The sequence below is a fragment of the Hylobates moloch genome, unplaced genomic scaffold, assembly GCF_009828535.3.
Source record: "Hylobates moloch isolate HMO894 unplaced genomic scaffold, HMol_V3 SCAFFOLD_19, whole genome shotgun sequence".
NCBI classification, from domain to species: domain Eukaryota; kingdom Metazoa; phylum Chordata; class Mammalia; order Primates; family Hylobatidae; genus Hylobates; species Hylobates moloch.
In genome coordinates this window covers 68,216,172-68,233,509 of record NW_026652294.1, presented here as the reverse complement: position 1 = coordinate 68,233,509, position 17,338 = coordinate 68,216,172, and the positions used below count along the sequence as shown (strand labels likewise).

Here is a 17,338-nt window from a genome sequence, read left to right as displayed (position 1 = left end):
TCCACATATGTACATCTCATCCAGAAAAAAATGCCAATTACTTTTATCAATAATTATTTCATACTACAAGAGCTAAAGTAGCCTCTGTCTTCTAAATGCTCATTCCACATTATCTGGAAAAGTTCTCAATGTCTACCTGTGATATGGTTATGTACATTTGTTATCAATGTTTTTCCCCATGTTTACAAATATCATTATATGTAATGTTGTCATAGCAACCAGTTTTCAAAGAATTGCTAGCTGGGAGTCAATAGCAAAAGCATATCAATCTTTACAGCATATACAGGGTCAACCCAAGTGGATCTTTCACGATTTAGTTTTCTCTTAGCACCTTGAACTATGCACTGCATCACACAGCTGGCTATATCACTCCAGTGTGAGATAATATACTGTTTGTATTAGTCTCTGCTTTTTTTTTTTTTTTTTTGGTTTAAGTACAAAATTGTATGATGCCAAAGGTGAACATCTTCAAAGTCAGAAATATTGAGAATTAAAAACTAGCTCAGATATTAAATAGCCCTACATATTTGGATAAACTACCAACCATCCTAGAGCCTTAATTTCTTTCTACAACAGAAATAAAACCATTTTTCTTACAATATTTTTGTGAGGATTAAATTAGATGATTCACATTAAGAATCTAGGACGTAGAAAGTCCTCAAATGGATGCCAACATCTCATGAGCAATACTGTCGGAAGATTCCATAATTCACTTTGAAGATTTCTCCAAAGTATGTAGCAAGACTAAATCCAGGTGGCACACCATTAGTGCGCTGACCATATGTGATCTAAGCAGGGATAACAACATGGTTTCATGTTTTAAATATTATTTCCGAAATGAGAAGCCATTATTATGCAATGGATAGAATTCAGTTTCTTATTGTCTATTTCTAGTTCACAGATATTACTTACTAGTTGTGTGACTTTGAGACAGGTCCTTTACTTCTTTGATTCTTCATTTCTTCACCTGCAAAAATGAGGACATTGGGCTAGCTCCATTATTTTACATTAATTTTTTAAAGTATTGGTTTCTTCATTATGTGAATAAAACTGTATGAAAGTACAAAAACTGAAAGCATTAAAAGCAGAGTTGCTCTGAATAATAACAAAGAGAAAATCTAGGACCTCCAACTTTTGGTATAAATCTAGTCCATGGTTAACAGCAGATTCATGAAAAATTGTGATAGTTAATCAGTTACTAAGGCTTACTCAGAAAGTACATACAAGATATGCCAAATTCTAGGCCACTATAGTCACTGAATATTACCTAAAGAAAAATAGTCTTTGAAGCCCCAAGAATTGTGCTGAGTACATTGTCTAATTAGCTGAAAATTATAAAGTGAAATTATACAACTTTAATGACTGAATAAAGAAAAAAAGTGTGGCTCATAAAAGATAATATACCAAACAAATTAGAGTGATCAGACATTAATGTTTTGTGTTTTAAAGATAATATTGGGTGCAAAATTCATATGGATGAGTTATGTCTTCATCCTTTTAATATTGTTAAGCAGGTGTCAAGATGGCCACAGTATTGTAGAATGGTCAGTATGCAAAAATTATGCAAGAAATCATGTAAGAAATGAAACATGGCTTTAGTATCTGATAGACGGTTTTAACATTATAGTTCTGGGCAATTTACAAAACCTCTCTAAACTGCTGCTTATCTGTAAAATGCAAATAGCAATATTGGTCTTCTTTTCATTTGTATGTTTTGTTATTATTAAAGAATATTTGATATAGAAAGCACCAGCTCATATTGAGTTCCTAAGTAATATTAATTCTTTTTTCCCTCTCCTTTTATGTAATTCCATATGTATTGTTAATATTACTCAGCATAGAGTGTTAAGCAATCTTAGCAACTCAACTTTTTAATGGTATCTTTCACAGTGGTTCCTAGCTTTCTAACCTTTTGAAGCTGTTAAAATAAAGTCAAATAATGATACTGCTGTGGCTTAAGTGTATGCTAGGATCAATAAATTGTGGTTCTTGGAATAAATTGCAATTAAACGGATAGCACTTGATTGCTTGACAGTAGGTAGTCTTTTTGGCCCAAATAAACTTCAGTATCAGTCTGATTCATAAGCTAATTAGTATGGACTTCACTTGCATTTCACTGGAAGATCATCAGATCTTATAGACTCCTGTCCACATCATGAGCGTGCCCTTGATGTTGGCCTGTGTCACTTATAGGTAACAAGTTCTCTTCACTTGTTTACTTTGTTTATTTGCGATTATAGTAAGCATTTTTAATCAAGTAGAATATAGAAGAAATTTAACATGTTTGTAAATAAGCATTCTAACAGCTCTAAAAACTTCAATACTATTGCCTGCTTTTTTACATTTCTATACATTTAGGATAAAACATGCCTTAATTCAGATATGACAAAGGCATCAACATTGTAAAGAATGATGATTGTTACTGAATCTTTGTAGCAATAGAAAAAATTATATAACAACTAATTATACACTAGAAAACACAACAGGATAGATATTTCATGATAAATTATTTGAATTAATCTGAAAATAAAGAGTCAAAGTATTGTCCTCAAATGTATAAATACACTTACTTAGAGTATATTATTTTATTATTCTTAATTTTCAGCACCTTCTATTCCATGTGGTGTTTTATATGTAATAAATTCCAGCATATACCTGTCTAACTATTGAATGAATATAAGCCATTCAGAGCCTAAAGCAAAATAAGTTAAGCAATCCCTTGGACTATAAATTCCATTAAGATAAATAATGTGCTTGTGTGTTTTCTTCCTCTATATATCTACTTCCCAGCATATGTCCATCCAGAGATTAAATAAATGTTTTGAATGAACAAATTAAAAAGGTTGGATTTCTGAAAAGGGACAATGACTGTTTAAATATAAAGTATCTTCTCCACTTAAATAGCCTTACCTCCATACCTCTTGTTTGTTACATACTTTTTTTTTGGTAATACTTTAAGTTCTAGGGTACATGTGCACAACGTGCAGGTTTGATACATAGGTATACATGTGCCATGTTGGTTTGCTGCACCCATCAATTCATCATTTACATTAGGTATTTCTCCTAATGCTATCCCTCCCCCAGCCCCTGGCCCCCCGACAGGCCCTGGTGTGTGATGTTCCCCACCCGGTGTCCAAGTGATCTCCTTGTTCAGTTCCCACCTATGAGTGAGAATATGTGGTGTTTGGTTTTCTGTTCCTGTGTTAGTTTGCTGAGAATGACGGTTTCCAGTTTCATCCATGTCCCTGCAAAGAACATGAACTTATCCTTTTTTATGGCTGCATAGTATTCCATGGTGTATATGTGCCATATTTTCTTAATCCAGTCTATCATTGATGGACATTTGTGTTGGCTCCAAGTCTTTGCTATTGTGAATAGTGCCGCAGTATACACATGTGTGCATGTGTCTTTATAGTAGCATGATTTATAATCCTTTGGGTATATACCTAGTAATGGGATGGCTGGGTCAAATGGTATTTCTTGTTCTATGTCCCTGAGGAATTGCCACGCTGTCTTCCACATGACTGAACTAATTTACAGTCCCACCAACAGTGAAAAAGTGTTCCTATTTCTCCACATCATCTCCAGCATCTGTTGTTTCCTGACTTTTTAGTGATTGCCATTCTAACTGGCCTGAGATGCTATCTCACTGTGGTTTTGATTTGCATTTCTCTGATGACCAGTGATGATGAGCATTATTTTCAGGTATCTGCTGGCTGCATAAATGTCTTCTTTCGAGAAGTGTCTGTTCACATCCTTTGCCCACTTTTTGACGGTTTTTTTTTTCTTGTAAATTTGTTTGAGTTCATTGTAGATTCCGGATATTAGCTCTTTGTCAGATGGGTGGATTGCAAAAATTTTCTCCCATTCTGTAGGTTGTCTGTTCACTCTGATGGTAGTTTCTTTTGCCGTGCAAAAGCTCTTTAGTTTAATTAGATCCCATTTGTCTATTTTGGCTTTTACTGCCATTGCTTTTGGCGTTTTAGTCATGAAGTCCTTGCCCGTGCCTATGTCCTGAATGGTATTGCCTAGGTTTCCTTCTAGGGTTTTTATGGTTTTAGGTCTTACATTTAAGTCTTTAATCCATCTTGAATTAATGTTTGTATAAGGTGTAAGGAAGGGATCCAGTTTCAGCTTTCTACATATGGCTAGCCAGTTTTCCCAGCACCATTTATTGAATAGGGAATCCTTTCTCCATTTCTTGTTTTTGTCAGGTTTGTCAAAGATCAGATGGTTGTAGATGTGTGGTATTATTTCTGAGGCCTCTGTTCTGTTCCATTGGTCTATATCTCTGTTTTGGTACCAGTACCATGCTGTTTTGGTTACTGTAGCCTTGTAGTATAGTTTGAAGTCAGGTAGGGTGATGCCTCCGGCTTTGTTCTTTTTCTTAGGATTGTCTTGGCAACACAGGCTCTTTTTTGGTTCCATATGAACTTTAAAGTAGTTTTTTTCCAATTCTGTGAAGAAAGTCATTGGTAACTTGATGGGGATGGCATTGAATCTATAAATTACCTTGGGCAGTACGGCCATTTTCACGATATCGATTCTTCCTATCCATGAGCATGGAATGTTCTTCCATTTGTTTGTGTCCTCTTTTATTTCATTGAGCAGTGGTTTGTAGTCCTCCTTGGTCCATCACATCCCTGGTAAGGTGGATTCCTAGGTATTTGATTCACTTTGTAGCAATTGTGAATGAGAGTTCACTCATGATTTGGTTCTCTGTTTGTCTGTTACTGGAGTTATACACTTTTTTAAAAAGCAAACCAATCAGAATCAAATAAATAATTTTCTCAGGCCATGCTTTCTCTGTTGTCTCATATTTATGTTATTCATTTTAGATGCTATTATAAATATGAAATCATGTAAATCTCCTATTATACTATAATAATGTAAATTTATGTTTCTGAGCATTACATCCTTTCTCCCCTTTCATAGAACAGAAACTTGGTGAAGACTAAGGCTAAAAACGACTTATCTTTTTGGTATGCTGATGAATTCCAATCACCCACCATTGCATCTGATTCATTGCAAGTGGTCAATAAATATTTGCTGGGCAAATTCAAAAATAACAAAATGATAAATTTTAAATAATATTTCAGACAACCTCAATTTACAAGTGGAAATATATTTTCATAAATTTATAGTGAACTTTTCTTCTTTTTTAAAATTTTTTTATGATACTTTAAGTTCTGGGATATAAGGCAGGTTTGTTACATAGGTATACACGTGCCATGGTGGTTTGCTGCACCCATCAACTTGTCATCTACATTAGATATTTCTCCTAATGCTACCCCTCCCCTAGCTCCCCACCCCCACATGCCCCAGTGTGTGATGTTCCTTTCTCTCTGCCCATTTGTTCTCATTGTTCTACTCCCACTTATGAGAACATGTGGTGTTTGGTTTTCTGTTCTTGTGTTAGTTTGCTGAGAATGATGGTTTCCAGCTTCATCCATGTACCTACAAAGGACATGAACTCATCTTTTTTCTGGCTACACAGTATTCCATGGTGTATATGTGCCACATTTTCTTTATCCAGTCTATCATTGATGGACATTTGTGTTGGTTCCAAGTCTTTGCTACTGTGAACAGTGTCACAAAACACATACATGTGCACATGTCTTTATAGTAGAATGATTTGTAATCCTTTGGGTATAATCCCAGTAATGGGATTGCTGGGTCAAATGGTATTTCTGGTTCTAGATCCTTGAGCAATTGCCACATGTCTTCCACATGGTTCAACTAATTTACACTCCCACCAACAGTGTAAAAGCATTCCTATTTCTCCACATCGTCTCCGGCATCTGTTGTTTCCTGAAATTTTAATGATCACCATTCTAACTGGTGTGAGATGGTATCTCATTGTGGTTTTGATTTGCATTTCTCTAATAACCAATATCAATCATTTAACCTCTTTCATATATGACAACACAGAAAATATATGGAATTTAAGCAATTATATTGAAACACAATTTAAAACAGTACAACCAGTGATAGTATTTGAAATTAATAGGATTCTAAGCTCAAAATGCTTAAGTAAATGTTTCCATGTAAAAATTGGTAGAAGTCTATGAAAAGAATTAGAAGCAAAACATATTCCCTAGCTCTTAATGTCATCCAAAACAAGAACCTGTGTTCCTTGAAAGCAAAATATATGTCTTATTGACCTTGTTATGTCCAGGAATGAACATGACACCTCGTTCATTTTGAGGCTTCCATTCATGTTTTAAATGCCTTAATGAATGAATCAATCAACTAGAAGGTTCAGAATGTTTAGGAATTGAAAATTGACACATAAAGTATGAGGAGGACAAAATAAAGACTGAAAAATTATATAAGAATAACTATCGCAAGGACAAAAAACCAAACACAGCATGTTCTCACTCATAGGTGGGAATTGAACAATGAGAACACATGGACACAGGAACGGGAACATCACACTCCAGGTACTGTTGTGGGGTGGGGGGAGGGGGGAGGAATAGCATTAGGAGATATACCTAATGCTAAACGACGAGTTAATGGGTGCAGCACACCAACATGGCACATGTATACATATGTAACAAACCTGCACATTGTGCACATGTACCCTAAAACTTAAAGTATAATAATAATAAAATAAAATAAAATAAAATAAAAAAGAATATATGATACAGTAATTTAATAATTTAATATCAAAAAACTATTCATGGGCTGTAGTTTCATAAGATTATGGTTTTATTCTAAACTGCAAGTGATATTAGAATTCCAGAAAATATAAAGTGTGTTTGCCTAGGTAGATTTTTAAACATTCATGATGAGGCATTATCTTTTTCCATTCTAAGGTCAGTGACCTCAGATTCGATTGTAGACAATATTTGACAGTATCTTTTTCCCATGCCTGTAAACTGATCTGGTAATGAGAGAGGATATCTTGTTTTACTGTCCTTGTGTTACATTTACTGAAGTGAATGGGTAGAAAAGTTTGCACAGGTGTGGGTCTGAAAGCAAGAGGTAATGTAATTTCACAGAACGTGCGGTTTGTCATAGGCCTTACAGCGAGTGTCATAGCTCTGAGTAATCTTAGATCTATCCATCTGTCTAATTATCAATTTGTTAGAAATCTTGCAATAAAGAATTATAGTTTTATGAGCTGAATAATTATGATGTCATTACAATAAACCAAATGTTTAAATACTTTTATCTTTCAGGTGGCCACATGCTAGACCATGGGAAAAAAAAATAAAAATTATCTCTTCTGTCCTTACTACAAGGCACACCTCCCCTCCTAGCTCCCTGAAATTTCACCCTCATCAGCCCAGATCTCCACCACGCACCCAGTTGTCTTCTCTACTCTTCCTTTCTCATTCCTGTCTTTACACTTCATTGTCTGCCACTGTTTTTCAATGGGGCTAGTCCAGAGCTAGCCCTGCCTCTATGAGCATATTTTGTTTTTCCTCCATGTATTTTTTCCCTCAAATTATTTCTTTGTAAATAAAATTTTTGTTGATGCATAATAGATGTACATAGTTTCAGGTATATGTGATAATTTACTAGCATAATTTGTATGATTTATAAAGATGGAATGTCCATCGTCTTAGCTATTTGTCTTTTTTTTTTTTTTTTGAGACAGAGTTTTGCTCTTGTTGCCCAGGCTGGAGTGCAATGGTGCAATCTCAGCTCACTGCAACCTCCGCCTCCCGGATTCAAGCGATTCTCCTGCCTCAGCCTCCCAAGTAGCTGGGATTACAGGTGTCTGCCATTACACTCGGCTAATTTTTATATTTTTAGTAGAGACTGGGTTTCTCCATGTTGATCAGGCTGGTCTCGAATTCCCAACCTCAGGTGACCGCCCGCCTCGGCCTCCCAAAGTGCTGAGATTACAGGCGTGAGCCACTGCACTTGGCCAGCTATTTGTCTTTATGCTAGAAATATTCTAATTATTACTTTCTAGCTATTTTGAAATGTACAATAGTCTGTGAGCAGTGGCTCATGCCTGTAATTCCAACACTTTGGGAGGCCAAGGCAGGAGGATCATCTGAGGTCAGGAGTTTGAGACCAGCCTGATCAACATAGGGAAAACCTATGACTACTAAAAATACAAAAATTAGCCCAGCATGGTGCATGTGCCTGTAGTCCCTGCTACTCAGGAGGCTGAGGCAGGGAGAATCACTTGAACCCAGGAGATGGTGGCTTCAGTGAACTGAGAACATGCCACTGCACTCCAGCCTGGGCAGCAGAGCAAGACTTCATCTAAAAAAAAAAAATGTACAATAGATTCTTGTGACCTATAGTCACACTATTGATCTATCAAGCACTAAATCTTATGTTATGTCAAACCTTATATTTGTACCCATTAATCAACTTCTCTTCCTCTCTCCTTCTCTGTTACCCTTCCTGGCTTCTCTAGGATTACTATTTTATAAGGAGATTACTTTTTATAAGGATTATAAGGATTACTTTTTTATAAGATTGGTCTGAACTTCTAACTGTAAACTCTAAAATATCCATTCACCTATGCCAATGATCTACTTTCTTAATATGAAATGTTGTTATCTAAGTTTCTAAGAGTGCTATTTAATTTTAGGTAAAATGAATGTTAGAAAACAGCATTTAGAGGGACAAAAACAACCAAAATGATTTAAAACAGGGTTGACAAGCATATGCTGCAAGTGGTAAAACACTGCCCCTTACGTGGTGCACATCAACACTCAGTCAAAATTCCTTCCCTCTAAGCAAGGATGCAGCCTCTGAATTCTTCTAAGTAATATTCCCTTGGTCAGATAAAGCATAAAACTTGTCTTCTCTGTATTAAAAATGTACCTTTTACTATATGCTATTGAAAAATGAAAAAAAGTTTACCTCCCCTGTTTGCATATAACATTTGTTACATTATTTCACTTTAAAAATCTTGTAAAGTTTTCTAATAATGTGAGTAAAATGCTATCATGGAACTTAGATATACGTGTGAAAGGAAAATAAATCTTTGGACCTTAAACTCACTAAGCTAAAAGGAAAAGTCCAGCTGGGAGCTTGGTCATGCCAGCCTGCCTGCTATTTTGGTCCCTAAATAAGATGGCTACAAAGATGAAAAACTATATAACTCCCTAACATTTTGCCCACAAGTAAATTCCTTGTGGGCCCCAAGATTTTTACCTTCAAGCGTATCTGCCAAAGTTCACCATGGCAATGTAATTGATCGACCTATCAATTATCTTTGCAGGTACAGAGGACATAGGACAAAACTCAGAGTCATCCCACTGCCCACCTGAGACAAATGCATATCTGATTGTTTCCTCTGCCTTACTGTCTACGTTATATTATATAAAAATGCAGATTCACTGAGCAGGACAAAGGCATTAATATTCTCCCCTACCGCATTAATATTCTCCCCTATCTCACATGATAACTATGTGTTTCTCAATATCATGTCCTTTCCCCTTTAAATTTGAAGCCCTCAAAATCATCTTTGGGGAAAGCCGTAGACCTGTCTCCAGTGGGGCAGGGGGTGTGGGGCATCCTTAACTTTGGCAAATAAACCTCCTAAATTGAGAACTGCCTGGATCATTTTCCTTGACTGACATATGCACACAAACACACATTCATACATATTTTCTAGCTGTAATTACAGCCCCTGCAGATAAATTATTCCAGTTAACATTGTGGTCTATGTTACCGTCTGTCTAACCTAAATAAAGAAGTTACTAAATACGAAATATGGACAGACACATACACAAAAATGCATATACATAAACCTCTCTATTTCATACACTGTGGGTTTGTTTCCATGTCCCTCAGTATTTTTTTAGAGTGTCATTTGAATAGGTCTTTAAGTTAAAATTAATTTTGACTGTGTGAATACATGAAAAAGTATAAAAAGGTCATTTTCATTTCATAGTATCTGTTGGATTTAGGCTTAATTTAAAAATAATCATTAAAAATAAACATAAATTTAAAAAATCACCTTTGGTAGGCTGAATAATTGCATCACAAAGAAGTCCACATGATAATTCTAAGTACCTGTGAATATCTTACAGGTGCATGGCACCACACCCGGGTAATTTTTTGTATTTTTAATAGAGGAGGGGTTTCACCATATTGGCCAGGTTGGTCTCGAACTCCTGACCTCAGGTGATTGGCCCACGTCGGCCCCCAAAGTGCTGGGATTACAGGTATGAGCCACTGTGCCCAGCCTGGATCCTTTTTCTTTTAAATAATTAAAAGAGAAACTGCAATGCCTGTCAAGGCAGCTAGATTGGTCAAATTAGCTTGGAGGACAATCTAAGTTCACAGACTAGAAAAGTCTATGGGACACTACTGATTAGACAATACTTCACGAATTAATATAGACCCATTTCATTGGGTGTGCAGAGTATACATGTCTTTTTTCTTCTCAGCACCCTGGATTATATCTTAAGAAAGATGCAGCATAGAGGCCTTATCAGTTTTTAAATGTTTCAGGCATTAATTAAGCAAAGACTGTCTTTTTGTTGTCGAAATATAGTCAAGGGAACTATAAGAAGAAACTTTAAAGACCAAGTCAATTTATCTTGTAAATAGCCATTCTAAACAATTCTGTTATCTAAATATTACCTTTATTTTACATGATATTTATTTGATATAATATACTTTAGGGTGGCTCACTTAATCTTTCCAGATTTCAACTTACTTATTATTAATAGTAAACCATTATCTTATAAAACAAAAAAAATTGAGCATTTACTTTGTTTGAGTCTCTCTGCTAAGCTTTTTACATATATTCTGTCATTTAATCCTCACTACAATATACAAAACATATTGTCATTATTTCTATTTTACAGATAATGAAACAGAGGTGCCAAAAGATAAGTAATTTTCTAAGATCAGGATATTGGTTAGTGGTCAAATGGGCCATCTGCCAAAAGAGTCTATACTATATTACACTGTATATAAAAAGACAATAAAGGCTTCTGCACAACCTCTCAAAACAACAATTAGGATTAAATTCATCCATGCATTCATTTCTACATTCCATCCTAAAGCTAATGGTCATCGTGCACTTAAAATGTGCTCACCAAATATTGAGCGTGGTGGGATAGAGCTATGAACCAAGAGACAGGTGTTTGGCCTTACGGAGTTTACAGGATAGGTGGAAAGATATCATACAGTGATGATATAAAAAAGAAAGTACAGTGAGCTATGACAATAGCAAAGAAGAGATGGGTATAATACTGAAGAAAGGAGCCAAAGGTCAGTTTTACGGAGATGGCATTTGAGCTAAGATACATAAAAGGAGGTTCACTACGCAGATACCAAAAAGAGAAGTCACGATATATAAAGTCACTTTATAAAGTGTTAAAGAATTGTAAAATTTGAGGCATTAAGCATTACAAGAGAGTTGTGACAAATGTGTTGAAGAAAAATACGCTTTGCGGGGTAGAGCCAAGATGGCCAAATAGGAACAGCTCCAGACTACAGCTCCCAGCGTGAGTGATGCAGAAGATGGGTGATTTCTGCATTTCCACCTGAGGTACCGGGTTCATCTCACTAGCGAGTGCCAGAGAGAGGGCACAGGACAGTCGGTGCAGCGCACCGTGCGTGAGCCGAAGCATAGCGAGGCATTGCCTCACTCGGGAAGCACAAGGAGTCAGGGAGTTCCCTTTCCTAGTCAAAGAAAGGGGTGACAGACAGCACCTGGAAAATCGGGTCACTCCCACCCTAATACTGAGCTTTTCTGATGGGTTTAAAAAACGGCACACCAGGAGATTATATCCCACACCTGGCTCAGAGGGTTCTACGCCCACGGAGTCTTCCTGATTGCTAGCACAGCAGCCTGAGATCAAACTGCAAGGTGGCAGCGAGGCTGGGGGAGGGGCACCTGCCATTGCCCAGGCTTGCTTAGGTAAACAAAACAGTCTGGAAGCTCGAACTGGGTGGAGCCCACCACAGCTCAAGGAGGCCTGCCTGCCTCTGTAGGCTCCACCTCTGGGGGCAGGGTAGAGACAAACAAAAAGATAGCAGTAACCTCTGCAGACTTAAATGTGCCTGTCTGACAGCTTTGAAGAGAGTAGTGGTTCTCCCAGCACACAGCTGGAGATCTGAGAATGGGCAGACTGCCTCCACAAGTGGGTCCCTGACCCTCGAGCAGCCTAACTGGGAGGGACCCCCCATTACGGGCAGACTGACACCTCACATGGCCAGGTACTCCTCTGAGACAAAACTTCCAGAGGAACGATCAGGCAGCAGCATTTGCGGTTCATGAAAATCTGCTGTTCTGCAGCCAACGCTGCTGATACCCAGGTAAACAGCGTCTGGAGTGGACCTCTAGCAAACTCCAACAGACCTGCAGCTGAGGGTCCTGTCTGTTAGAAGGAAAACTAACAAACAGAAAGGACATCCATACCAAAAACCCATCTGTACATCACCATCATCAAAGACCAAAAGTAGATAAAACCACAAAGATGGGGAAAAAACAGAGCAGAAAAACTGGAAACTCTTAAAAGCAGAGCACCTCTCCTCCTCCAAAGGAACTCAGCTCCTCACCAGCAATGGAACAAAGCTGGATGGAGAATGACTTTGATGAGTAGAGAGAAGAAGGCTTCAGACAATCAAACTATTCTGAGCTACAGGAGGAAATTGGAACCAATGGCAAAGAAGTTAAAAACTTTGAAAAAAAATTAGATGAATGGATAACTAGAATAATCAATATAGAGAAGTACTTAAAGGAGCTGATGGAGCTGAAAGCCAAGGCTCCAGAACTACATGAAGAATGCAGAAGCCTCAGGAGTTGATAAGATCAACTGGAAGAAAGGGTATCAGTGATGGAAGATGAATTGAAGCAAGAAGGGAAGTTTAGAGAAAAAAGAATAAAAAGAAATGAACAAAGCCTCCAAGAAATATGGGACTATGTGAAAAGACCAAATCTGCGTCTGATTGGTGTACCTGAAAGTGACGGGGAGAACGGAACCAAGTTGGAAAACACTCTGCAGGATATTATCCAGGAGAACTTCCCCAATCTAGCAAGGCAGGCCAACATTCAGATTTGGGAAATACAGAGAATGCCACAAAAATACTCCTCGAGAAAAGCAACTCCAAGACACATAATTGTCAGTTTCACCAAAGTTGAAATGAAGAAAAAATGTTAAGAGCGGCCAGAGAGAAAGGTCGGGTTACCCAAAAGGGAAGCCCATCAGACTAACAGCTGATCTCTCAGCAGAAACTCTACAAGCCAGAAGAGAGTGGGGACCGATATTCAACATTCTTAAAGAAAAGAATTTTCAACCCAGAATTTCATATCCAGCCAAACTAAGCTTCATAAGTGAAGCAGAAATAAAATTCTTTACAGACAAGCAAATGCTGAGAGATTTTGTCACCACCAGGCCTGCCCTAAAAGAGCTCCTGAAGGAAGCACTAAACATGGAAAGGAACAACCGGTACCAGCCACTGCAAAATCATGCCAAATTGTAAAGCCCATCGAGGCTAGGAAGAAACTGCATCAACTAACGAGCAAAATAACCAGCTAACATCATAATGACAGGATCAAATTCATACATAACAATATTAACTTTAAATGTAAATGAACTAAATGCTCAAATTAAAAGACACAGACTGGCAAATTGGATAAAGGGTCAAGACCCATCAGTGTGCTGTATTCAGGAAACCCATCTCACGTGCAGAGACACACATAGGCTCAAAATAAAAGGATGGAGGAAGATATACCAAGCAAATGGAAAACAAAAAAAGGCAGGGGTTGCAATCCTAGTCTCTGATAAAACAGACTTTAAACCAACAAAGATCAAAAGAGACAAAGAAGGCCATTACATAATGGTAAAGGGATCAATTCAACAAGAAGAGCAAACTCCTAAATATATACGCACCCAATACAGGAGCACCCAGAAACATAAAGCAAGTCCTGAGTGACCTACAAAGAGACTTAGACTCCCACACAATAAAAATGAGAGACTTTAACACCCCACTGTCAACATTAGACAGATCAATGAGACAGAAAGTTAACAAGGATATGCAATAATTGAAGTCAGCTCTGCACTGAGCAGACCTAATAGACATCTACAGAACTCTCTACCCCAAATCAATGGAATGTATATTTTTTTCAGCACCACACCACACCTATTCCAAAACCGACCACATAGTTGGAAGTGAAGCTCTCCTCAGCAAATGTAAAAGAACATAAATTATAACAAACTGTCTCTCAGACCACAGTGCAATCAAACTAGAACTCAGGATTAAGAAACTCACTCAAAACCACTCAACTACACGGAAACTGAACAACCTGCTCCTGAGTGACTACTGGGTACATAATGAAATGAAGGCAGAAATAAAGATGTTCTTTGAAACCAATGAGAACAAAGACACAACATACCAGAATCTCTGGGACACGTTCAAAGCAGTGTGTAGAGGGAAATTTATAGCACTAAATGCCCACAAGAGAAAGCAGGAAAGATCCAAAATTGACACCCTAACATCACAATTAAAAGAACTAGAAAAGCCAGAGCAAACACACCCAAAAGCTAGCAGAAGGCAAGAAATAACTAAAATCAGAGCAGAACTGAAGGAAATAGAGAAACAAAAAACCCTTCAAAAATTAATGAATCCAAGAGCTGGTTTTTTGAAAAGATCAACAAAATTGATAGACCACTAGCAAGACTAATAAAGAAGAAAAGAGAGAAGAATCAAATAGACGCAATAAAAAATGATAAAGGGGATATCACCACCGATCCCACAGAAATACAAACTGCCATCAGAATACTACAAACACCTCTACGCATATAAACTAGAAAATCTAGAAGAAATGGATAAATTCCTTGACACATACACCCTCCCAAGACTAAACCAGGAAGAAGTTGAATCTCTGAATAGACCAATAACAGGTTCTGAAATTGTAGCAATAATCAATAGCTTACCATCCAGGACCAGATGGATTCACAGCCGAATTCTACCAGAGGTACAAGGAGGAACTAGTACCATTCCTTCTGAAACTATTCCAATCAATAGAAAAAGAGGGAATCCTCTTTAACTCATTTTATGAGGCCAGCATCATCTTGATACCAAAGCCAGGCAGAGACACAACAAAAAAAGAGAATTTTAGACCAATATCCTTGATGAACATTGATGCAAAAATCCTCAATAAAATACTGGCAAACCGAATCCAGCAGCACATCAAAAAGCTTATCCACCATGATCAAATGGGCTTCATCCCTGGGATGCAAGGCTGGTTCAACATATGCAAATCAGTAAATGTAATCCAGCATATAAACAGAACCAAAGACAAAAACCACATGATTATCTCAATAGATGCAGAAAAGGCCTTTGACAAAATTCAACAACGCTTCATGCTAAAAACTCTCAATAAATTAGGTATTGATGGGACTTATCTCAAAATAATAAGAGCTATCTATGACAAACCTACAGCCAATATCATACTGAATGGGCAAAAACTGGAAGCATTCCCTTTGAAAACTGGCACAAGACAGGGATGCCCTCTCTCACCACTCCTATTCAACATAGTGTTGGAAGTTCTGGCCAGGGCAATTAGGCAGGAGAAGGAAATAAAGGGTATTCAATTAGGAAAAGAGGAAGTCAAATTGTCCCTGTTTGCAGATGACATGATTGTATATCTAGAAAACCCCATTGTCTCAGCCCAAACTCTTCTTAAGCTGATAAGCAACTTCAGCAAAATCTCAGGATACAAAATCAATGTACAAAAATCACAAGCATTCTTGTACACCAATAACAGACAGAGAGTCAAATCATGAGTGAACTCCCATTCACAATTGCTTCAAAGACAATAAAATACCTAGGAATCCAACTTACAAGGGACGTGAAGGTCCTCTTCAAGGAGAACTACAAACCACTGCTCAGTGAAATAAAAGAGGATACAAAGAAATGGAAGAAGATTTCATGCTCATGGGTTGGAAGAATCAATATCGTGAAAATGGCCATACCGCCCAAGGTAATTTACAGATTCAATGCCATCCCCATCAAGCTACCAATGACTTTCTTCACAGAATTGGAAAAAACTAAAGTTCATAAGGAACCAAAAAAAGAGCCCGCATCGCCAAGTCAATCCTAACCCAAAAGAACAAAGCTGGAGGAATCACGCTACCTGACTTCAAACTATACTACAAGGCTACAGTAACCAAAACAGCATGGTACTGGTACCAAAACAGAGATATAGATGAACAGAACAGAACAGAGCTCTCAGAAATAACGCCGCATATCTACAACTATCTGATCTTTGACAAACCTGACAAAAACAAGCAATGGGGAAAGGATTCCCTATTTAATAAATGGTGCTGGGAAAACTGGATAGCTATATGTAGAAAGCTGAAACTGGATCCCTTCCTTACACCTTATACAAAAATTAATTCAAGATGGATTAAAGACTTACATGTTAGACCTAAAACCATAAAAACCCTAGAAGAAAACCCAGGCATTACCATTCAGGACATAGGCATGGGCAAGGACTTCATGTCTAAAACACCAAAAGCAATGGCAACAAAAGCCAAAATTGACAGATGGGATCTAATTAAACTAAAGAGTTTCTGCACAGAGCAAGAAACTACCATCATAGTGAACAGGCAACCTACAAATTGGGAGAAAATTTTCGCAACCTACTCATCTGACAAAGGGCTTATATCCAGAATCTACAAAGAACTCAAACAAATTTACAAGAAAAAAACAACCCCATCAAAATGTGGGTGAAGGACATGAACAGACACTTCTCAAAAGAAGACATTTATACAGCCAAAAAACACAGGAAAAAATGCTCATCATCACTGGCCATCAGAGAAATGCAAATCGAAACCACAATGAGATACCATCTCACACCAGTTAGAATGGTGGTCATTAAAAACTCAGGAAACAACAGGTGCTGGAGAGGATGTGGAGAAATAGGAACACTTTTACACTGTTGGTGGGACTGTAAACTAGTTCAACTATTGTGGAAGTCAGTGTGGTCATTCCTCAGGGATCTAGAACTAGAAATACCATTTGACCCAGTCATCCCATTACTGGGTATATACCCAAAGGACTATAAATCATGCTGCTATAAAGACACATGCACACATGTTTATTGTGGCACTATTCACAATAGCAAAGACTTGGAACCAACCCAAATGTCCAACAACGATAGACTGGATTAAGAAAATGTGGCACATATACACCATGGAGTACTATGCAGCCATAAAAAAGGATGAGTTCAGGTCCTTTGTAGGGACATGGATGAAACTGGAAATCATCATTCTCAGTAAACAATCGCAAGGACAAAAAACCAAACACCACATATTCTCACTCACAGGTGGGAATTGAACGGTGAGAACACATGGACACAGGAAGGGAAACAACACACTCCAGGGACTGTTGTGGG

At 37.6% G+C, this 17,338-nt stretch overlaps 1 protein-coding gene across 16 annotated transcripts in view; it reads right to left on the bottom strand.

Annotated features, from left to right (window-relative positions):
- The window catches only part of PTPRD (protein tyrosine phosphatase receptor type D), a 2,332,625-nt gene that overhangs the window by 2,052,259 nt on the left and 263,028 nt on the right, over positions 1-17,338 (bottom strand). For all 16 annotated transcript variants that reach the window (XM_058431780.1, XM_058431782.1, XM_058431784.1 and 13 more), the window contains exon 2: positions 913-967. The gene's annotated coding sequence lies outside the window, so the exon portion shown is untranslated. The remainder of the gene's footprint in view (positions 1-912; positions 968-17,338) is intronic.